Source organism: Schistocerca nitens, chromosome 1 (genome assembly GCF_023898315.1).
Source record: "Schistocerca nitens isolate TAMUIC-IGC-003100 chromosome 1, iqSchNite1.1, whole genome shotgun sequence".
Classification (NCBI taxonomy): Eukaryota; Metazoa; Arthropoda; class Insecta; order Orthoptera; family Acrididae; genus Schistocerca; species Schistocerca nitens.
The window spans coordinates 172,654,224-172,679,612 of NC_064614.1; the positions used below are offsets into that span (position 1 = coordinate 172,654,224).

At 37.8% G+C, this 25,389-nt stretch overlaps 1 protein-coding gene across 1 annotated transcript in view; it reads left to right on the forward strand.

Moving 5' to 3' along the window:
• Nucleotides 1–25,389, forward strand: part of LOC126244799 (serine/threonine-protein phosphatase 6 regulatory ankyrin repeat subunit C-like) — a 297,603-nt gene that overhangs the window by 201,642 nt on the left and 70,572 nt on the right. The gene's annotated exons all lie outside the window — the stretch shown is intronic.

The following is a 25,389-nucleotide window of genomic DNA, read 5'->3' on the forward strand; positions in this document are numbered from 1 at the left end:
AATTGTCCACTGAAGTAAAAAAAGCGTGGACTATCTCATTCTGAGTTGGTTTACACTTTTTTACTTAAGTGCACAATTCCTCCTTAGTGTCTTTTTTGTCATTGTCTCTAAGCAGTTTAATTGTTTCAGATCTGTTTGCATTAACCTTGATCTGCATACTGTCATTACTATTATAATTATTGTCATTAGAATAATTAATAATATGAGTATTTTGTGTTGCAGTAATTGTGTTTCTTGTGTAGCCTCCATTCAGCTCTGTGATCAACACTAGAGGGTGTAATGTGGTTGATTTTAGTTTGTTTGTGGTTATGTGTTTGTATGTGGTTCCTGTTGTTCTTCCACCAATATCCGAATTTCATTTGTCTGCTGGGGTGTCCAACTGGCATGGTTCTGATGTGGTTGATTACTTCGTACATCACTGTGATTTTGATTTATTCCAGGAAGTGGTCCATCTTTTGTTGCCACCATGCCTGGTTGGTTACTATGCCAGTAATTTCCATTTAAATTACAATAATAATTCACATTCTTGTTTTTATTGTGTTTGTATCTCTGCTGGAAGTTATTCTCACTCCTACACCTCTTATTATTGTTGTAGGATTGATTACAATTATAGTTAAAGTTAGAAAAATATCCATTGTCATCACCCTGTTATTACTGTGTGGTCAATGACCATTAGTATTAAATCCCTCTCTTGTCGGTTTACTCCACTGTTCTGCATGTCATGATTCCATATTCCATTCCCGTTATAGGTATTAGTATTTGTGCTGTGTGAATCATGCATGTGTTGGTTACCAATCCATTTTGAGGCCTTTCTGCATCAGGTCAATTGAATCTAACTGACAGAAATTTTTCTAGGTCATTTTCCCTTACACTGATCAATTTGTCTTGGATACTCAAAGGGAGTTTAAGTTTTAAAATTCTTATTGCATTTTTGTATAACACTAGCTTTTATTTATATACTTTTTGAAGTAATCCCTGTGATAACCTATTTTGTAAGTATTTGATCTAAGATTGTACACTTCTTTCCTAAGCCTTTCTTGCATGCTGGTTGAATAGTATTATTCTAAAAAAGCTTTTTCAAATCAGTCAAAGGTATGACATTGTTCTGCAGCCTCTATCGCACAGAGAGGAGTTTCTCTTTTTATGAATAGTACTATAAATGCAATCTTTCTGTTCATTCCACAGCCTCAGAAGCACACCTATAAATGATTTTATAAACATCATTAGATGAGGTGTTTTCCTGTCTTGAATGAAGATTGGCAATTGTCTGTGCTTGGCTAAGCTTTCCTCTGCTAGTATATTTGTAGTCTGTTGCATTATGTTATTTGTGTCTAGCAAAATATTGCTTGGTGTGTTTTGTTGTACATATACTCTGTATGATGAAACCTTGTGATTATTGCCACATGTATCTCTTTCCTGAGAAGCAGGAAGATGATCCTGATCGAAACTTTTAATCTTCTGCATCTCCTGTAATTCTTTTACTTTATCTGACATTTGTTGAAATTCAGAATTAAAATTCTCTACTTCTTCAATAGAATCAGATGATACTAGAACACCTGCCTGTTTTGTTACCCAATAGCAATTCATTATTTAATTTTTCCATGATCACTTCATCCTTGCCGGCTGTTTGTGGCCGAGTGGTTCTAGGCACTTCAGTCCAGAACCACGCTGCTGCTACGGTCACAGGTTCGAATCCTGCATCGGGCGTGGATGTGTGTGATGTCCTTAGGTTAGTTAGGTTTAAGTAGTTCTAAGTTCTAGGGACTGATGACCTGTGATGTTAAGTCCCATAGTGCTCAGAGCCATTTTTTTCTTCATCCTTTTGTTCTAATCACTGATTAAATTCCGTAACTATTTTCTCTTCTTGGTTAACAAAATGCATCTGAATCTGTTCTGCACTCTGTGGTGACAAGTTCTGAACTTTTTCTGAAATTTGACTAACTATTTTCTCTAAAGTTGACTGGGCTGTCTGCACATCAAGCAGATCAGTACCAATCTGTGTTACCTTTTCAGGTAATTTTTGTTAAATTGACCAAATTGTTGTTTTGGCTCATTGAGATGGGATCTGAACTGTTCAGAAAATTTATCAAGTGTAGTCACAGTCTGCTTTGACTGCTGTTCTGTAAATGATTTTAATGTGGCATCAATTTGATCATCATGACCTTTAGCCTGTTCTATCAGGTTTTCAGGAAATGCTTTCAAAGTGCTATCAATTCATTCTGCCTGGTTCTCAGAAAATGCTTTTAAAGTATTGTCAATTTGTTCAAATTGCTGGTTCAGATGCTTACACACATCAGATAAAGATATTTTCATGTATTTGCCAAACTTTACCATTACCTGTAATTAGTGTACAGTTCTTCAGATACTTCACACACAGTTATTTATCACTGATATTTTACCAAATTTCAACTTATAAAAATGGCTTTTATCATGAGAAATTATTCTGCTTTAGTTGCTATGTTCATGAAAAAAATTGCAATCACCATTCACCGCATTGTTCACACATTGTATTTCAGAACTTAAACCAGTTATGCAACACTTTTATCCACTATTAAAATGAAATTAGGATCATTTATCTTCACTTTCTGAAATGCAGTGCATGAAATACGAAATTCCAAAAGCAATCACCTTACTTTTTACAGCCATGTGTAGTCAGTTCCAGGAAACTCATCAGTCATCAACTAAAGTGCTACCTTCTATTAGTCCTCCAGATTGGTTGTATATGTAAAAGAAAATACACAAAAATTACAAAATTGTAGAATTTAGCAGAGATGCTGAGTCACAGATAAGCACGACAAGAAGACTGTCACAAACTGAGCTTTTGGCTACCAAGACTGTGATGTTCGCCTGCTTTATTTCTTTGTTCATTGTCCTCGGTGTTGACATACTGTGTTGCTGTACTGGCTGAAAAACAGGGGGTGGAAGTTCAACACTGACTACTATAAATGATGTAGCCGACAAGTGCACAGTTGCGTTACATAGTTCTTTACTTTCACTGTTCAAGAACCCCCTCCCAATATTACACAGTTATAAGGCCAGTTAACTATTGGCATATTTTGATAAGCCTCATTAATAGTTTGCAGGCATATGTCAGCATACTGCTACAACAGTTTACCATTGAACAACTATGAGCAGTAAAACCTTACCACACAGTTCACAGTCTTTCAGATAAATTGAACAAACACAGTCATTGTTTTAACACAAGGCCTATTTGTGTTACACTTTCACAGTTAAGTTGATGCATTGTTGTTGTTCTAACCAATACAGGTTTATTGTCTGAAAATTCGACCATGGACTGACTGTCTCAGGACCAAAGATTGGGCCCCTCCCTATATATCATCACAATAACAGACACTGAAACTACACACTGTTCAGTGTTTAATTTACAGAAATTTCAATTAAAACATACCCCATCCAATTAACTGAATACATCAACAATTTCCATCTTTTTAACAGTTTCTCCTACCTCGAGGGTTATGCTGAATTATTTGTTTAAATCATGAAATTAACAGATGTAGTAACACAAACAATACTTTTGACAAAACTGGTAATTACTTTGGAATAAATTAAGGGCTGGCTTTGCTAACATGTTTTCAAATAGAGCCAAATAAATACTTAAAAATGCTAGTGTTTTGTCTTCCAAATGTTTATAATTAGTACAGAATTTATATTTGTTTATAACTCAACGATAGAATTTGAGCTATGAAACAATTACTGATTTCACCCTATAACAAAAGATACTATCTAGGAATAGTCCAAATAAATTAGAAAATCAGTTACATATATAAATAAAAGCACAAAATTAGATCTGGTGCTATATTCTTTAAAACTGAGGGCCAACCTTTCTCTTTTATGAAAATGGAGGTTATACCCATGTATGGTAACAGTAACTAGTCAAGAATAAAAAAAATGAATTTTAGGGAGTCAGATGGCAAACCAAGAGAGGAAGTAAAAAGACCCCAGCTTGCTTCATCACATCACCCCCTCATTGGATTTACCAGATAGATACCGCAAATAGCTACTGGGCAATTCAGTGACTACGAGTGACCCCAGAAGATGGGTTAAAAATCTGTGCACAAAAGATATTACATAAGAAATCATTTCAAAACTGCAGTACTTATGTTTTTTCAGATTTATACTTACATGAACTGGCCATATGAAAATCCTCATACAAAATATTTACACACAGTGTAGTGTACGGTGGCACAAAATATCCGCAAGTTATACTTAATAAAAATTTAGGCATCTTCATCATAAGTGATGTCCTTTTAGGGTTTACAAAGATTACATTCAAAGATACATATCACTTTATACAAGTCCTGTCTTGCTTAAAAAAATAAATCCTCATGGATTGCAAAAAGTTAAATTACACTGCACATTGTAGTTCATTTTTAGACAGAAAATTTCACTTGCTTCACAAGCACTTTCACTCTTTTAATGAGCTTTTACACATTTTCTCACCAAGTTGTCCACACCTTTAACAGGTCAAAATTGGCAGTTAGTAAGAAAATGCACTGCTATCAGTTCCCTTGGAGGCGGTTCTCCTCCACCACAGAACAGGAAAAAATGAGACAAATTACCCTACTTTAATACACTTACTTTTACTTCTAACTAAGTCAAAGAAAAATGTTTCACACTAAAAATGGTAGTCATTACTTTATAAATATATGCATTACACAGTTCTCATAACATCACAATAATTATCACTAAAATTGACTATAGTACGAAAGGTGTGGACTAGAAGAAATTTGAAAATCAAGTGCACATTACACTACAAAACATGACTCTAGGTCATAACTCTGTCTGAAACTGGTTCAACTAGAAAGACTTTTGCTTCTTTCCCACTTGCAAAATAGCAAAAACTCAAGATTGTCAGTAGCATAATTTACTAATCATTACATTATGAAAAAAGAATATTGTCACCATCACATAACTTAATTACTAGTCAACTCAAAATTAAGGGGATGGAAGTTGTACCATATTATTGCCCTACTTCTCCTCTCAACTTGAGTAGTACTCTCATTCAACAAGAAAATTAAATCATTACAAAATGTTACCAAATAGATGAACTGTCAGAAATACTCACATCAGTCTAGCATAGCAGTTATCATTTAATCAGCAAAATTACTTTTCATTTTCCAGTATTACCACTTTAAGCTCACAATTCCTCAGAACACAAATAGAAGTTTTCAGATAATCAATAGGTCCAATGATGCAGCATTATATGACTTGTACCTCACAAAAATATTGCTTTTTCTGTTAAGCTCTCATTCCTAGCTGCAGTGTCATGAATTGCACAATATACACAGTACCCAACGTCGCCTAGTTCAAAATTTAGATCATTAATACAGTTACACCACATTTGTTTGTATACAGTCATCTTTTGCATTAATCATGTCTGCCAGCTCCATTGTTTTACTTTCCTTTCTTACCTTGTTAACTACTGGAGTGTATTCTCAAGAAAATATCCCTTTTGCAGAGACAGGCTCCCTAACCATTAAGACCCTAAAATTGTTCATTATTTTATTATTTCATTATTGTTTCATTATCTAATAAATTTACACTTGCTCTCCTTATCCAAAGCAAAATTGATTCTACTGAATAACACTCCAGTCATAGATCCTTATGCTAAGGTGAACTTAACTCTCATTACCGATCAGACAAAATTATCTGTTGGGAAAACTAGTATTTCACTGTACCCCATCAAATTGCTTAAGATTCTAGCCTGAAGCACTTTATACATATAAATCTTGCTTATTCTTTCTATGCGCATTACTCCAGGCAACTATGTTTAAAGTTGTAATTCGGTAATGTTATAAAAGGCTATACCATGACACAGATAGATTGTTATCTCCATATACTGATTGCACAGAATACAAACACTTCTATTATACCACAATTAATATTAATATCTAGTATCCAAGATGATTTTTGCTGCATATTGCCTGTGCTGCTGCATCAAATTCTAGTAATTTCACACATGATCTGATTACTTCAGGTATTAATTATAGTTTTTAGGTAACCTGCTGAAACGCCTGAGCTAGCAGGCCAGAGTGGGTTAGGTTGTGGAAAGGGGCCAAAATGGGGTTGCTGTCAGTTGCACTCAACATACAAACTTTATTAGTCCACAAACAAAATTACACAAGGATGCAAAATACTCAAAGTTGTAATGGATCTCGTTTGATTAACTTTAGATCGGCTGAAGGCCACACTCAAAATCCCAGATGCAACGCCTAAGTAAGAAACTGACATAGAAGGTTCTTCTGGAGGTGTCACCCAAAAATAATTTCTAAATTTTCAATTTAAACAGGCTGAAGGCCTTAGCACTTTAATTTTAATGGAACTCCGCTAGAGGCCGTATATTAAGCAATGAGAAGTGTTTCAATCCAACGGCAGAAGGCCTTATCTTAAAACAATTGAAGCAAATTCGGCTGAAGGCCCCATACAAACCATCACAATCGCGTGCCTTAAGGGCAAGACAAGAAAATTAATTTAAGAGGTATGAAAACTGAGCTGAAGGCCACACATCAACACAGTAATTTAACGGCTTAAGCCCTCAAAAGATTTGATCTAAAATTCAGCTGAAGGCCCCCATAAGAACAACAATTTCATACCTTAAGGACAAGTCAAGAACATTAACCCAGGATATATAAAAACTCGGCTGAAGCCCATACATCAGCCATATAACTAAAACTCAGACAGGGAAGTTACTATGTAACACACATTGAACGGTGCTCAGAAGTTCCCAGGATTGGCCTGGAATTGTAACACTAACACCCGTTTAGGCAAGACAGGCAGCCTGACCAACAATCTCTTAATTGGAAGGCAACTCAACCAACCGACAGCTGACCGACCAATCAACCAAATCAGTTCTGCTCCACGCAACCAGCAAAACAACCACAAGATTTCAATACGACGACATACCGTGAATAAATGTAAGCTGTTGAGGCTCAATAGTAAGTTAGATGAGGACTCAACTTTCATGACCAAGATTGGCGGGCAACGAACTTTGTAGCACTCACAAGCAGCACCTCGCAATCCAAACGTGCATGCACACCGCCAGCAGCTCCAGTCTGACTCCACTCGACAGGGAGGGGGGTTGCTTGCTGCTCCATGCCAACCAACTGACTGGACTGGTGGTCCATCCGCGACTGTTGCTCTGTCGCGACTGCACTGCTGGGGCATCTCCCACTCACTGAATTTCTTTGGATGGATGACATCCTGGTGACACTGGCTCGGACCCAACCATGCAGAGGGAACACAACCGACATCTCTGCACAAGAAGGAACCGACCCAAATACACGTTGTCGATGAGTCCACTGACTGAATGACCAACCAATGGTCGTCCCACTGGTACTGGCTGTGCAGACCTCACTGGGGCGCCGTGCCTGATTTCTCTGGTGCTGCGTCGCAACCAACCTGCTCGTCCTTCTCCAACTGAACTGACTTCCTTCGGATGGACAACATCCCAGAGACACTGGCTCATACCCAGCCCTGCAGAAGGAACACAATCGATATCTCTGCACAGGAAGGAACCGACCAAAATACACGTTGTCGATGAGGCAACCGACCGAATGACCAACCAACGGTCATCTCCACTGGTACTGGCTGTGTGGACCTCACTGGGGCTCCGTCCCCGACTGCACTGCAACTGCGTCCCGACTGCCAAGCTGGTCCTTCATCCACTGAACTGACTACCTTTGGACCGACGACATCCTGGAGACACTGGCTGAGCCAACCATGCAGAGGGAACACAACCAACACCTCTGCACAGGAAGGAACCAACCCAAATGCATGTCGTCAATGAAATGACCAAACGAACAACCAACTTACCTCTTTGTTTGATGAAATTCTTTAACTATGGTACCAATTTACTTTCTTCCATCTTCTTGTGATTCCATTACTTATAACTAACACAACATAATATACACATAGATAACACTAGAGAAACCTTTTGTAAAATATTTCTGTACTGAAGTATCTTTCTGTAAAAAAGTCACATGAAAGTTGAAGATAGAATGTCTCTGATTCACTTACAAACTACAGATGGGATAAGAGAAGAGAGTGACTGTCTCACGAAACATGAAGAATGAGACAGATAGCTGGGGTAAGCATTATCACCACATAATGAAACCAACGAAGAATACTGAACCAACTACTTGCTTTTAGGTCTTATTTCTGGTTCAGTGCACATTATAGAAAGTTCCTCCTCTCCTTGTATGGGATAAACATTGCCACCCACACCATCATTCAACATCTCACTAGACTTAGAAATTGCACTCCTCTTACTACTATCACTTACATTGCCCTTACCTGTGATTACAGCACATTTATATACAAGTGGTTCTTCATCACTACCTGCTCTAGTGCGAACCAAAACTGGAGCATTATCTAGTTTAAGGGGCTCCGGAACGCCCTATACTTGCAATGTTAAAATAACGCTTATAAATCACATCTTTCCTCACAAAGTATTTGAGGTAGGAAGTTGAACTTTTTACAGATTATTTATTGGAATATGGGCTACAACTTAACACAGGGATTTTACAAAATTTTAGTTCAGTTATTAAAGATGATTTTTTTTCAATTGTAATGAAAATTCACAGCATTTTTTTGCAATTTTTTATTTATATATTCAAAAATATACAGTTTTTTGGAAAAAGGCTGTGTTAAATTATGCAGAAGGTACTGTATAACATTTACTGAAAGTTTGAAACAAATATGTGTGGAAGATCCTTAGAAAACATGTAATTAGTATGAGAAAATAAAAGTTTTGGGAATCGAGCGACAAAGATTGGATTAACTTTTTAGTGCATTCCAGGTCCATAGGATAGATTATCTTCATCCTCTGCAAACTCCTCCTCCAGCTTCCTCTTGTTCCTCCTCCTGTTTACTCTTGCTTGTATTTCTAGACTCTTTACAGCCCTGTCTGCAGCCCGAAGGCGTTCCTTGTCTAAAGCAAGCATCGCTCGTACCATGTTAGAACCTATCTTCATTCCAATATTTCTAAATACCTTGGCTTTCCAACATTTCTCCTTTTCTTAAAAGCCTTCAGAGGATTTCTAATAACTTTACTTTTACTCATTATTATACTTCAACAAAACAGAGACTCAAGAAACAGAATTAATTACGAATATTTCCGAGATAACGACAGAGTAAATAAACATGAAACAATCGACAATCACACCAGCGATATATATTGAACCATCACAGGTTAGCCACAACACATACTTTATCTCACATCACTGAAATGTACCTGATGAACACGGACGTTAATAATAACACCATTTGACAGCAGTTTAACAGCGCCACAGTGGGTCACGCCCATGTAGAACACATTTAAAAAAAAATTTAAAAATAGTTGTCGTCTTCGGAATTGAATAAATTATATATCTATTAAAAGGTAATAGTCTGCAGATTCAGAAAACGCAAAAAAGTAAAAATTGAACTTTTCATGATTTTGAGCCTTTCCGGAGCCCCTTAAACAGTTTGATCCAGAATTAATATCATCTCTTCCATTTCTTTTACTTGAATTCCTCCATTACCATTTCCATGCCCGTTCTGGCTATTCTCCACCCAACCATTCCTTGAATTTCTACTGTAATTAATCCTGTTCATCATTTTTACCTGAAATTATCTCCCTGATTAATTATGGTCATCAAAATTCCTCCAATGATCTTCCACCGAGGACTTCACCCTCTCCACTTTATCAGCATAATTCAAGAAATCACTAATATTACCAATAGGGGCAGGTACAAGCAATTCACTAACTTTCTGAGGCAACTTAGTTTCTAAACCCATAATTATTGATTCACTACCTAGCTCTTTGTCCATATATTTCAGTTTGTTTATCCAAGGCTGGCAGAAACCTTTCACAATACCCTTCTTAGAGTCAAATCTCTCTCCTCCCCAAAATTCACTCAAAATTCTCTGCTGCTTCTCTTTGGACCAATATTCTTCTAGAAATGCTTTCTCAAAGCTTTGCCATGAAGTACAGCTATCATCTACCTGAGCTGCCCATCCATAAGCACCCCCTTTCAAAAACCTCTCACAAATGACATTGCCTCTTTGTCATTCCATGTTTCAGGCAAATGATTAAATTCGCTAATGAAATCCAGTGGATGAACTTCCTCATATGGTTCAAAATTATTAAATTTCTTATAACTAACAAATGAAGGACTTTTTAGTACACTACATACTCTATGCTTTAGATTTTGTACCTCTTCCATCTTTTTTCCTATTTTAGATAATTTTGAATCTACATTTTTATTTACTTTTACCAGTTTTTCCTCTACCACTACTGCACACACGATTTCTACCTCTGTTTCAAAATCATTTTTAATTTGATTGATTTGGTTCTCAAATTTACACATTCCACATCATTACAAAGTATTGTATTCATGATCTATGGAACAAGTACTAATCTAATCTAATCTAATCTAATCTTAACCATATTTTCAGCACAAAATTTCCTGGCTGCTTTGACTTCATCTTTACACTGTTTTTCAAAAGCCTCCACTCTCCTACTATAGTCATCACAAAGTTTTATTTCTCTATTATACACATTTATTATTCATAAGTGTTAATTTCTCATTAGTATTCTGCTCTACTTTCTTTATATTCTGATCGCAATTTTTAACTGGCACCTGAACCTTCTTACTTGATTCTGAGGGATTAGAGCTGACTACCTTAATCTCCTTTTTAATTTCTTTCTTCAGTTCATCCTTTAAGCTAACCACGTCAGTTCTAATGCTGTCAGTTTTCTTTTCCACCCTGCTAATGTCTTTTTTCATACTACTAATGTCTTCTTTCGTACACATACTACTCATAATTTGCCTTAATATCACTTCCAGTTTTCCATCTGCCATAAACTGTTGCACTCGCTGTCTTTCACTACTAGCTTCCTCCCCCTTAAACTTAACGATTTCATCCACTTCAGTATTGTTTTCATCCATTTCGATCACATCACCACACAATACAGATGACGTTTTTATCATTCCACCTACAATAGGACTTTCATCCCCATCATTGAAAGTTACATTCATGTCTGATTTATAGCCACTATTGTGTACAGAACCAGTTCCACTGAGGTCTTTCTGTTCATTTAAAAACTTAACCTCTACAGCTTTGTTCTCAGTTGCACTGTCTTGTTCTTTAAGGCCACTCATTATGTATCATTTAATATAAAATGGCTTTTGCTATGAAGTTGTCTTATTCTTATTCACTTTTCCTCTTCTTCTTCTTCTTCTTCTTCTTCTTCTCCTGCTGCTGCTGTGGTTGTCATCTCAACTCGTTGTCTGCACAGCTGCTGCAGGTACAAGTTGTAACTTTCTTGGGGAGACATCTTGTTTATCCCAGTTGTTTGTGCTGATTGGCTGCTTCTGTACTCAGTGGCTGCTTCCATAGAACCCGCTCACTGATTGGCTGCTGTCCTACTGTGGCCTTGAACCCCAAGTGCTGATTGGCTGTTGCATCTCCTTCAAATCACTGCACTGTACACTGCCCTTGGGTTCACTGGTTCAAAGTTCATGAGTCCTAGTTTATTGTGCCCACAAACAATATTCCTCAACCGCAAGGGCACCATATGTGACATTTGCCTGCTACATTTCTTTGTTGATGGTCCTCGGTGTCGACATACTTCGTTGTGATACTGGCTGAAAAATGGGGTGGGGGGTGTTCAACACTGACTACTATAAATTATGTAGCTGACAGGTGCACAGTTGCAATTCATAGTTCTTTACTTTCACTGTTTACAACCCCCCCCCCCCCCTCCCAATATTACATAGCTATATGGCCAGTTAAGTATTGACAAATTTTGGTAAGCCTCATTAATAGTTTGCAGGCATACGTCAGCATACTGCTACAATAGTTTACCATTGAACATCAAGTAAAATCCAACCACACAGTCCACAGTCTTTTAAATAAATTGAACTGACACCATCGTTGTTTTAACACAAGGCCTATTTTGGTTGCACTTTCACAGTTAAGTTGATGCATTGTTGTTGTTCTAACCAATACAGGTTTCTTGTCTGAAAATCAACCATGGACTGACTGTCTCGGGACCAAAAATTGGGCCCTTATATATCATCACAATAATAGGCACTGAAACTACACATTGTTCAATGTTTAATTTACAGAAATTACAATTAAAATGTACCTCATTCAATTATCTGAATACATAACAAAATTTCCGTCTTTTTAAGAGTTTCTCCTACCACGAGGGTTATGCTGAATTATTTGTTTAATCATGAAATTAACAGATATAGTTGTGCAGACAATACTTTTGACAAAATTGGTAATTACTTTGGAATAAATCAAGGGCTGGCTTTGCTAACATGTTTTCAAATCGAGCCAAATTAATACTTAAAGAATGCCAGTGTTTTGTCTTCCAAATGTTTATAATTAGTACAGAATTTTTATTTGTTTATAACTCAACAATAGAATTTGAGTTACGCAACAATTACTGATTTCGCCCTATAACAAAAGATACTAACTAGGACTAGTCAAAATAGATTAGAAAATCAATTACATACAGAAAACTAAGCACAAAATTATATCTGGTGCTATATTCTTTAAAACTGAGGGCCAACATTTACCTTTTATGGACATGCAGATTATACTCTCGTATGTTAACATTAATTAGTCAAGAATAAAAAAAATGAATTTTAAGGAGTCAGATGGCAAAACAAGAGAGGAATTAAAAAGATCCCAGCCTGCTTCATCACAAGGCCATTGTCGAAAATAGACAACACACACACACACACACACACACACACACACACACACACACACACACACACACACACACCACACGACGACAGTCTTTGGTAGCTGAAATGAGACTGTGAGCAACAGTGCACAATGGGAGAGGCAACTGTGTAGGAGTAATGAAGAAGATGGGCCACAGAGGGGGAGGGATAGAACGGCAAGGGGGGTGGGGGTGCAGTCGGGAGGCTAGATTAGGGTGGGTGGTGGGGGGAGGGGTGGGGAGAGCAAAGTAAACAGACTGAGTGCATTGGTGTAATAGAGAACCTTGTAGTGCTACAAGGGGAACAGGGAAGGGTTTAGATGGGTAAGGACAATGAAGACTGAGGCCAGGAGCATTATGGGAATGTAGGATATAATGCAGGGAGAGTTATCACCTGTGCAATTCAGAAAAGCTAAGTAGAATATTTTACATTTTGTTGAGATTTAAATAATCAATTAATTTTGGATAATTTTTTATAGTGAAAGTAGATAAATAAGCATGATATAAAAATTATGGGTCCACAAACATCAAACTAAACCAAAGGATTCACATTGAGAAAAAATGCATTGTCAATATTAGAAAATATTAAAAGAGCAACAGATGTATCATGTTGTACGATTCATTACAGCTGTATTCCCATCTACTATACTCCAGACTCACTCATGTGTAGTCATCTCATAGCATCCACCAGCAAAAGACCCCCAAAAAATCCTCTCCATGCTCTCAGTGAGCCACATGACCAGCTGCTCTAGACAGAGTCCATATACAGCCAACCACATTTCATTACAAACAGTCATTTATGCTTAACATTTTAAATATATCCACCGAAAATCATTTTGCATAAATACTTAAATATTCTTTCACTCCATTCATAATGTGTGTAAAATTCTTTTTCTTAATTTTTTTGAGATAATTACATCACCAGTTTTGGCACACACTATTCAAGACCCTTTCTTTATTTACTTCTGTCATTTCCACACTGTATTACTCAAATGATATATTTTATAATACTAGTTTCCAACTTTTCATACAATAAACATGTAATCAGATAATATCATAACCACCAATGCAGAATTCAGTTTCTCAGCAGATGATTTGTGTTGGCTCATAGCATTAATATTTAGGTTTTTTTGTTAAAACAAACTTAGTTTATGCTGATGTTGATGTGTGTATTATTTTTCAAGTCTCATACATTCACAGTTGTGATTTTAATAGCATTGACAATATATTGCACTGGTGCTTATACTCGTATTTCCAAATCAGTTTCCCCTTGTCAGAAAATTATTGGCAAAATTCCACACAGTACACATGTTCAACAGGTGACAGGGTGCTGTAGCTGTGATATTTATGTTATTATGCGACACTGTCACCTGTTATCGTACAAAGTGTGTAGATGACCGTGAGGGTCTCTCATTCTGTTTACAAGTGTTGCTGGGAGGCAGAAAAGGCCTTAGAAGCACATGTAACAGATTGCTCTGTCCTATTGGGGTATTTATGAGGTGGAATCCAAAGTTTTTGGGACTGGTGCTGCCATCTGGAAAGTAGGAGTAGTAGAACTTGCACCAATAGGTGGCGAGAGCTGCATATCTGATGAGTCATCATGCCGAGTGGCATTCAGCTGGGAGGATGTGTTGTGCATCCACAGTAATTTCTGTAATACTCTGTGTTTGGTGTGTGGCAATTTTATGATGGATTTGCGAACAGAACAGTGCATGTGTATCAAATTCTGCGCAAATCTCGGGAAAAGTGCTATGGAGACCCTTGCAATGATTCAACAAGTGTTTGGAGGACAGAGCATGATCCAGAGACAAAGCAACAATTGTCCCAGTGGAAGAGCCCAGGCTCTCCAAGACCCAGAAAAGTGAGACAGGTGAAGAACAAAGTGAAGAGCATGATCATCATTTTCTCTGATACCTGGGGAATTGTGCACAAAGAATTCATTCCACCCAACCAAACAGTGAATTCCATGTACTACTGTGACGTTTTGCAATGGCTCCATGAAAACATGCAGCGACGACAGCCTGAACTTCGGCGTCAACGGAACTGGCAGCTGCATCACGGCATTGCACCCTGTCACACATCCTTGCTTACCAGGAACTTTTTGGCAAAAAACAACGTGGTGGTTGTACCCCACTCACCGTACTCGCCAGATTTGGCATTTTGTGACTTCGCGTTATTCCCAAAACTGAAACTCAAGTCGAAAGGCTGTCGGTTCAACATTCTAGAGAGGATTCAAGAAGCATTGCTGGTGGTGATAAACACCCTCAAAGAACAGGACTTCCAGAAAACATTTGACCAGTGGCAGAAGCACTGGGACTGGTGTGTACATGTGGGTTGGGAACTACTTCAAGGGTGATGGTGACCATTAGTCCAAAGGTAAGGTTTTCAACAGATGGCAGCATCAGTCCTGAAAATTTTGGATTGCACCTCGTATGCTGATAATCTAAAACATTATGACCACTGATCACCGCAATCATGGATGCTGCCTGGTGGTGTTGTGAGCACGTGATACCGTAACAAAAGTATATAAATGGATCAGACATGGGCAGGAGATCACCATAGTGAAGATATAGGTTGCAAATTGGAAAATCCATGGAGATAAGTGACTTTCACAAAGGGCAGATTATTGTTACAAAGTGCCTGTGAATGAGTATCTCAAAAACAGTGAAGCTGGTCAAATGTTAATGTGCTACTGTCCTGAGCATCTATGGAAAGAGGAAAGAGAGAGGAGGACAGTGAAGATATCACTAGGCACTGACTGATTGGTTACCCATGACTCTTCACAGAATATGGGGTTCGGAGACTTGTAAAGTAGGATAGGTAGTGATCTGAGGCATCTCTGCCAAATGAGCACAATGCTGATGCACACAAATGTGTTTTGGAGCACACCCACACAAAAGTGTTTTGGAGCACACCCCTATGTGTTCACGTGTTGTGACCCAATTACATCAGTTATGATTGCAGTGGGCACAGGACAATCAGGATTTGAGTGTAGATTAGTGGAAATGTGTTGGCTCTTTGGGTGAATCACATCTTTGCTACACTAGGTCAATTGTTGTCTCCACAAATGCCATCATTGAGTTGAACAATGGCTTGAAATGAGCAATGCACCACAGAAGCAGACTGATGGGAGGAGTATTATGCTATGGGAGACATTCTGCTCCACTTACATGGGACTATGATAGTAATCGAAGAAATGCTGACAGCTGTGAACCACCTGCATCCCTCCATGCTTGACATCTTGCCTGATGGCGAAACCGTCTTTCAGCAGTATAACTGTTCAGGTCTTGGAGCCAGAACCATGATACAGTGGTTTGAGGAGCTTTATAATGAACTCATGTTGATGCCTCAAAGACAAAATCCGCCTGATGGAAATCCTGTGGAACCCACCTGGGTTCCTATCAGGTGCCATCACTGCATACACAAATCAGCGGCCCATTATTTATGCAAATTGCATGAGCTGAATGAAGATATCTAAAGCCTCATACATCCACAAACCTACCAACAGACTGTCAGATCCCTGATACACAGAAGCAGTGATATATTTCATTCCAAAGATGGGCAAACAATCTATTAAGCAGGTGGTCTTAATGTTTTGGCTCATCAGCATATGGGACAGTACTGTACCTATACCATAGGGGGATCTATCTGTTCCTACTACCAGAGGCAGGTAAGGGGTGCTTGCTGTCAAGTGTGGTACCTGCTTGTGGTAATCTTTCAAAGCCTGAAAGCTTGCCGACATCAAGGTGATCATTCAAAACATACACCTTGGAGTCAAAGCTGATTTATTGGGTGAGAGATTTTAGCTACATTTGCAGTGAAATGGTCATAATAGTTGACCTTACACAGAATTCTTATACATATTTTACTTTCATGGGTGGCTGCGTGCAGTCTGATCACTGTGAAATAATTTTCCATTCGTCCGAGTACATTACGCCAGATTGTGTGAACCCCAAGTATGTGAAGGATGGTTACCTGAAAGAAAACTTGTACAGGTTGCATTTGAGTCCTTTTGTCACCAGACTCTGCAAAAAGAGTTTGAGGTTGTGAAGGTGGCCCTGTGGAGTCTCACCTGAACCAAGATATCTTCATGACGTGCAGCACAGCTTGGAATGCCTTGAAGTAATTCGTCCATAAAATGTGTAACCAAGATCTCATTATGGTAAGCAACACACATTATAATACCATGTAGTAATTGATGTACAAAATGCTGGAAAATGGTAGCGGCTGGTGAGATTCCAAAAGGTAACTGGTTGTAATAGTAGAGGTCATACGGTATCTTGAGAATGAGGGAAGGCAGGTGATGCTGTGTCTCAGGGAATTTGAAAATATTCTTATGCAAGCTCAATTTTACTAAATAAGGTGCCACAGTCTAATTTTGCAAAGAGTCCTTCTCTGGTTAGTAAGAGGCAAGTTTCCACTTCAGCTTGTACATTTATCATCTCATGAAATGGAATGAACTTCTAAGGATTGGAGTAATGAAGATAAATTGTTGACTTCAATTTATTGGGAGTGAAAGAACACTTGTGCAACCCATTCTTGACTGCTTGAGATTCTGGGATCTCCACTAGGTCAGCTCAATTTAAGACATCGAAGCAACTTAGAAACATGGTGCTAGATTTACTACCAGTAGATTCAGTTAACATGCGAGTCTTATGGAAATGCTTTGTGAACTTGAATGGGAGTCCCTGGAAGGAAGATGATGTTCTTTTTGTGAAACGCTTTTGACAAAGATTCAAGACAGGTATTTGCATCAGACTGCGGAATTACTACTGCCACCATTGTACATTTCATATAGTGCCTGCAAAGACAAGACGAGAGAAATTGGGGCTTGTTCTTAGCCATATGAACACTTGTTTTTCTCTTCCTCCATTTGTGGGTGGAATAGGAAAGGAAATGACTAGTAGTGGTACATGATACCCTCTGGCATACAACATATGGTGACTTGTGGAGTATGTAGATGAAAGTCATCACTAAGCCTCATTGTACCATTGGGCTCAGATACTGTTACCATTGTAAAGGCCCACTGACAATGTGGTATAGCCAGTAACATATTTTCATGAGTGAGTCTGTCTAGTTCTATTTTGAGGGCATCTTTTAGAGCCAGTGGCACCAGATGAAATTTGAAGAAACACAGAGCAGCCATGGTCTTAAGGGTGATTTGAGGTACGAAATCAGTTGTATTCCCTAAACCAGGTGTGAACATTTGAACATATCTAACTCACAAAGCCTTTATGGTGGTGCAATGTCCTTCTATGACATGACATGACAAATAGATAACAGACACGAGGTGGTTTGTTTTGGTTCTGCATCGCAGCTTTTCTGTGTGCCACAGTACCGCTACAGGCCTGTAAGCAGCTCTGGTTTTTATCAGAAGGCTGGGTAGGCATGGAACCTGTGAAAGACTGCTGCAGGTTGCACACCTGGGGCTGTCAAACTTGCTGAGGTCTGAATGTGACATCATGCAGGCTGTTGTGCTCTGCACAATGGGTAATCAGGATTATACACACCTGCACATGTACAACATAAACCACAAAACTTACAACAGAGTTTGATATGCAAACTTCAAGAGCTCAGCAAGACATTTCTTGTGATAGATGGATTGACTGTGTGCATTAGATTTCCTGTGCACATTAGTGTATCTAATTAGTTATTGAACTAAGAAATAATTTGTAATGAACTCTATCTTTAATAGCAGTCTTAGTAAATGAGCTATAGCAAAGTACAACATATCATATGAGGGCCCTCATGGAGACAAATCAGAGCTATTTACATATTTATATGTACTTAATTAGCCAATGAGAGGTGACTGAGTCAAATGTTTAATTAAAGTCAGCATAGGTAATTGTGCAGGACAGCTACACAGTCAGCATGGCAGTGTATGGTGGATAAAGTAAGCACACATCATAAACAACATCTACATTATAAGTTTTCTGTGTTTAATTGCCAATTTTAATTAATTAGAATTTTCCATAGTTTTGCCCATAATGTGCTATTAAATATAAATAAATTTGGATAGCAGCAATGTAAAAAAAGCGGGTGATTTGCTACAAGACCTATGTGCCATTTATGTATGTATTGTAAATGTTTGATGCACAGTTAACAAAAACTGAACATTGTTGTCATGATATGAAATGTGTAATCACTTTAATTAAGATCATTGGTGTACAACTTAACCAAAAATGTATTGTAATATATTATTTTAGTCAGCATTTTAGTGTGCATTTCTGACACCTGTAGCTGTAATAAGCATGTATAAATCAGAAGCTGTATTTTGGACTGTTGAAATCTCCTACTAGCTGATTGACATAAATTTGTGGAATTTATAGAGTTCATTAATATAATAAAGAAAAAGCGGTGGCCCTAATATTAAACCTTGTGGAACACCTAATTGAGTGGTTTTCCGGCCAGAGAGAAATTTTTTGCCATTGATGTTAATAAGTACTCTTTGTTTTCTGTTTGCCAAGTATTATGACATCCAGCTAAGAGATTTGCCTTGAAAACCGTAGCGTGCCAATTTTTGGAGAAGCAGGTCATGATTTACTGTGTCGAAGGCTTTGGACAGGTCACAAAAGATGCCTGACACACACATTCTATCATCAAGACATCTGCTGACTTTTGTGACTAATTCATTTATTGCATGGATTGTGCTGCGGCCTTTTCTGAAACCATATTGATTGTCTAAGATAATGCTGTTAGATGAATTGTGATTTTCGATCTGATCACATGCAGATCTTTCAAATATTTTTGAGAAAATTGGTAACAGTGAGACTGGCCTATAGTTGGCCAATTCATATTGTTTGCCTTTTTTATGTATGGGCCGAACTTCTGCATATTTTAATCGATCTGGGAAACATCCCTCAGGGTTGTCTAGCTTGTCGGGAAAGTGAGGGCTCTGCCAGAGGTAGCACTGTGTCCACATAACTCATTGCCACAATGTCTTCTTCCATTGCAAGAAAAATCTGGCTATGTAGGGTGTTTCATAGGCTTGAGTTACTCACATTACTTCCAACAGAAAATGATCCAATTTCCTCAGTGCATGGTTCCTTGCTTTTGAGTTGGGGGTAAGATACACTATTGTGTCCCTGATTGGAGAGTCACCTAGATCTGCACGCACATACATTCAAAAGTGGAATTCCAACTTAATTCATGTAGTTCAGTGACTCAGTCTGCATAAGACTGATTGAGGACCTGCTTTCATTTACGAAATTCAAACCTGGCAGCAATAACATGTTTCTTCATCAAAATAAATTATTTTTTTTATTTTCTAATAAAGAAAATAATCTACTCAGCTCAAGTCCTCACAGATTCTTAGTTTCTGTATCAGGTGATGCAGCTTGAGATTATTACCTGTGGTGGAATTTGGCAAGCTGTAAAATACAACTGCAATTGTTGGTGGCTATGCATTCCACACTTCACATTGTGGAAAAGCCATAAACACAGGTAGCATGGAAGACATACCTGTTGCATTTGCTAACACTTATGCTGTCAGTAATATTGCTGCCATTAGCTCTTGATAACTCCACATAGTTTGTATTAGTAGTAGACCCACACTCATGCCTAGTCACAAAATGTTCAAATTCCAATTTGCTTGTGTCAAAAATCACTTTTGTAAAGACAATCTACCCACAAAACTAACAGGGACTTGCTCTGGTTTATACAATAAATTGTGATCCATTACAGAATGTTCCCCAAAGCAGTGCTATCTTTAAGTAAGAAGATTGCAGAGTGTCAGAGTCAAACAAGTTACTAGTAAAGCCAGTAGAGTCTGAAAATGATTAAACACCTGTAAACCAAGTCCTGAGTGAGAACCAAACTATTAAATTTACTGGCATGCAATTCCATTTTAAAAACACTGCTATAGGATCACATCTGTCTAAGACTGACCTTGGGCTGGCTCATATGCAGGATTTTGGAAGGTGTGGCCACATCAGATGGCACTCACACTGGCAAGCACCATCTGGCTAGTGGTGCCACAGCTGTCAACAGTAATTTTGCGTCAGCTATTCAATTTCCATAGTGAGGTCAGGTGGCACACTATATTTCTGCAGCATCTGGACATATAATAGTAATTTATGCCGTTCAGAAACACTGTGAAGTGTTTGGTGCAAAGAAGAAATTAGCTAAATCAGGAGTCACCAAACGTGATGATCTTACATCTGAAAGTATGAAAGTATTGGACAGTGCAATCTCTCAGTTCAGGTTGCAGAATGTGTGGACCAGGGGTGGCAGGGTAATCATAAAGACCGCTGTGGAAAAGCACTCAGTGAGCAATGACATAGAATTTATAAGCCACGCTGAAACCTAGGTAAACACCAGGTAGTTTGTGCAATTGAGGCGGATTTTTCATAATTATTTCGGTACTTACGATTGCTGTTATGCTGCAATGCTGAAAGTTCAGCTGTGAGAGCCCAAAACGATATTTTTAAAGAAACATTTTATTTTGTAGTACTTTCTTTGGAAATAGTTTCCAAATACCATCATTTGTTTGTGTAGGTTTACTTTTAGTGCTAGCTATAATTCTTTGTTCAGTTTTCATATTTGCGACACCTGTATAGTCATTATTTCACTATTACTTCATATTCTCACAGAGTTTTGATTCAGATGATTCATTTACTGCCAAATTATAATTTTATTCATTAGCAACATAAACTTAAATATTCGGTTTCTCGACTGCTCTTACTGTTTCCTTTTACATTATTACTTTATTCCTGTTTTAGTATAATCTGTTGCTTTAACTGTTTCCTTGTACATTATTATTTTCAGCATAATCACTCTTTTATTACAATTTTCTCATACTACCATACACTGCTAATCTTGTTGCCATGTTCTATTGATCTCCAGAAAATGTAAGCAGATTCAACCTTCACACTTTGTTTCAGACAAGCTTCCCTGACCTTCGAACTTCCTCTTCCTTCAACCTCTTTCTCCCATTTACAACCTGCCTGTTTACAGTTCCCTACGCCCCACCCCCCTGCATTCTGCAAGGTGCTAAGCTATGACTGACTCTGGGACAGCCATTCTCTTTACGCGCTGGTTCATAGTGGAAACAACCCATGATAGCTCTACACTACAGCTTGTTCACACTAAAGTGTGGCCAACCTGATGGAGCTGCACTGCATGTTTCAGGAACTCATCTTTCATGTTGTACTCCTTTCAGAGACATGGCTGAATCTGAATATCCATTCCAGTTCCATGAGTCTCAGTGGTTAAATTTTTCTGAGACATGACAGATGTAACAGATGATGGGGTTGAGTGGCAAGTACAAGCTTGCTCCCCAAGACCGTGCTCAAATCTAAAAATGAGGACAATCAGCCCAAATACATGTCATTGAAATTAAACTGCTCAACAGACAGTGTCTCATATGTGTAGTACACAATATGTCTAAAGCTGGACAGCTCCCAAGCTTTGACTCTGCACTATCAAGTGCTGCACCTTCGTATGAACATGTAATTGTAACTGGAAATATCAACATAAATATTCTAAACAACTGCTAAAACAGCTTACATTCCCGCTCAAACCTTACTCTGATTCCACTTGAGCCTACTCACCATGCAGCAAACACTCATCTATTGATTGCTGTATTCACAACCAAATCTCTGGCTACTATAATTTGCATTGATCAGATTTCTGCACCTAGTTTGTCTGCTCATGTTGTAATATTCATGACATACTCATTGCAATGGTCAAATAACAAACCACAAGTTGTGACTTTTAGGGATTTTAAGCTCATGAATATGTCTGAGCTTACAGCTGACGCTTATGATATTTCTTTGCATACAACAGCAGGAAATAACTTTGACAGAAATAATGTATATCTACATTCAATAAGAGACTCAGTAATTTATTTGATAAACATGCTCCTCTAAAATTAGTAAGAGTAATGAGAAAACCAGCACCATGGCTTACAGACCAGCTCAAACACCTTGTGAATATCAGAGACACAGCACAGGATATGGCACAAATGGCACCTGATGTCTGATAATCATCTCAGCTACAAGTAACTACACAACCGAGATAGTCAATCTGTGAGGAATGCAGTGCTCAGGTATGTTCACTCTCGAACTGAGGACTTCCACTAACCTGCTGTTCCATGGGAAAATCTGCAAGGTCTAAGAATAAGTAAAGCCAAATCTGCAACTGTTGAAGATCTAAATGAGTATTGCACCACACTAATATCTTTACTTGACCATCACACAAGGGTGCAAACTGTTAATTCCCTTAAAGTATAAGTAGTTGGTAGAAATGAAAACTTTTCTGTAGCTGGTAACCCCTAACACAGTCAGGAAGTCAATTGCACAAAATCGTTTGTGAGCTGCAGGACATGATAATGTTACAGCGAAAATGGTGAATTTTCTCTGTGATCTCCTACTGCCTAAAATAAGTCATTTTTAACCTTCAGTGCAGATGCACATTTCATTTGAGCTCCAGTGGGAATCTAAAAAATTAACGAGCATGGAGGACATGGACAGTAAATGCAGATAGGTGGCATTGGGTAGGGAGGTGAGTCACCCAAGGAGCATACGAAGATAGTCTGATCATCTGTGATAAACACTGTGTGTAATGATTGGAACAAAAAGATTGCAATGGAAGGATGTAGTATCAGGGGTCCACACAGAACAGAAAGATCAGTATTGAGGCCATTAATCTTCTCATTATAATATATTATGTTAATGATGTGTCAACTATTCTCTCCCACTGCAAATATCACCTGTATGCTGACGACCTTCAGTTATATCTAAGTGCAAGTCCAACAAATCTGTGCACAGCTATCCAATGTGTAAATTGTGATTTACTTGCCCCATCAGAATGTGTGAAGAATGTAGGTTTGAAACTTAAACCATGTAAAATGTAAGCAATCTTAGTCACTCACAGGAGACTTATTACCCCTCAGATCAGAGAATCTCTTCCACCATTAATCCTAAATAGCACAGAAATAACATTTTCTTCTTCTTGGGGATAATTCTGGACCATCACTTATACCAGTCTGAACACACGACTGCAGTCTGTAAGAAGGTGTCAGTGTTACATCCCTCATTACAGAAATATAAAGAAAGCATTTCCTTTTGAGCTTATAAAGAAACGACTATTTCCAATACTTGACTATGGTGATGCTATTCTCTAAGGACTATTGTATGAAAGCTCATGCAGTCTGGAACTGGTAATGAATGCTTGTATACAGTACATTTGTGATGTGCGCTTTTTCAGCCATATCACTCTACTAACAGTTATCATGGCTGAATGCCAATAAGCATAGAGACTATTATACTCTGTGTTTTCTGAATCATTGCACTCCCTCTATAGTCTTCAACTCTTACACACTGTGATAAACACTGTGTCTGGATGGCATAGTGGTTAATGCAACTGCCTAGTAAGCCCAGCAAGTTGGTCTGGCACACATTTTCATTCATTGCCACTGATTCCATGCAAAACCCTGATGCAGCTGATATAGTCAGTTCCTTCCCTTTCCTTCCCTTTTCTTCCCCTCCTCATTCAATTACATAATTGCTAATTATTTAACATCAAATAAGCTTTTAGATGAATACCAGTGTGGTTTCCAGCAAAATTTCAATTATTATGATTATGGTTATTAATATTATTATTGTTATTTAAGTGATTTTTTTATTTTTGGTATGTGTTGTTCCGGGTGTCAAATGCAAGAGAGTGCCTTAAGGCCTTAATCTGGCCAGGCTAAATAAGCAATAAATAAATAAATAAATATAATAATCCATGATAACTGGTATTTGAATCTAAGGTGGTAAAAAAGAAAAGTAATGTAATAGCAGAAATACATATTCTCAACAAAGTAAAATCCTCTCTGTATCATCACATAACGCTGACATGTTCTCTAAATCATTTTCTGTGCGATGAACACAGCTTTGGAACAAGCTTCATCAACATATAAAAGAAATTAAATTCCTTCTTAACTTCAAAAGACAGCTAATTGCCCACCTTCAGTCACAATAGCTGTCTATCTGATAGTCTACATAGCTCACCCTTGTCAGTCTGCTCCCCGACAACTTTTCCCTACCCCTTGTCAGCAGAGCTCTCTGTTTATATCCTTTCCTTCCCTAACAGCCACTGTCACGATCATTTCAGTCTTCTTCTCTTTCTTTATCCCCTCCACTTCTGGTAGTAGTAAACTTGGCTTCAAATATGCTAAACTAATCTGTATCATTCTAAATCCCATTTACTGTTACTATTATTATTATTATTATTATTAATATGATAAATTTCAATTATTATGATTATGGTTATTAATATTATTATTGTTATTTAAGTGATTTTTTTTATTTTTGGTATGTGTTGTTCCGGGTGTCAAATGCAAGAGAGTGCCTTAAGGCCTTAATCTGGCCAGGCTAAATAAGCAATAAATAAATAAATAAATATAATAATCCATGATAACTGGTATTTGAATCTAAGGTGGTAAAAAAGAAAAGTAATGTTGAACATACTACTATTTGTAAAGTTCATTACCACTACTGGATTGTTACTGTTGTAGGCATTGCTGTTTATGGATTGATATTTATATTCCATGTATTGACTCATTCCACAAGAGAGAGAGAGAGAGAGACAGACAGAGAGAGAGAGAGAAATTCATTATCACTCAAGACCCAAGAAAATTGATTATATTTATTGTTTCA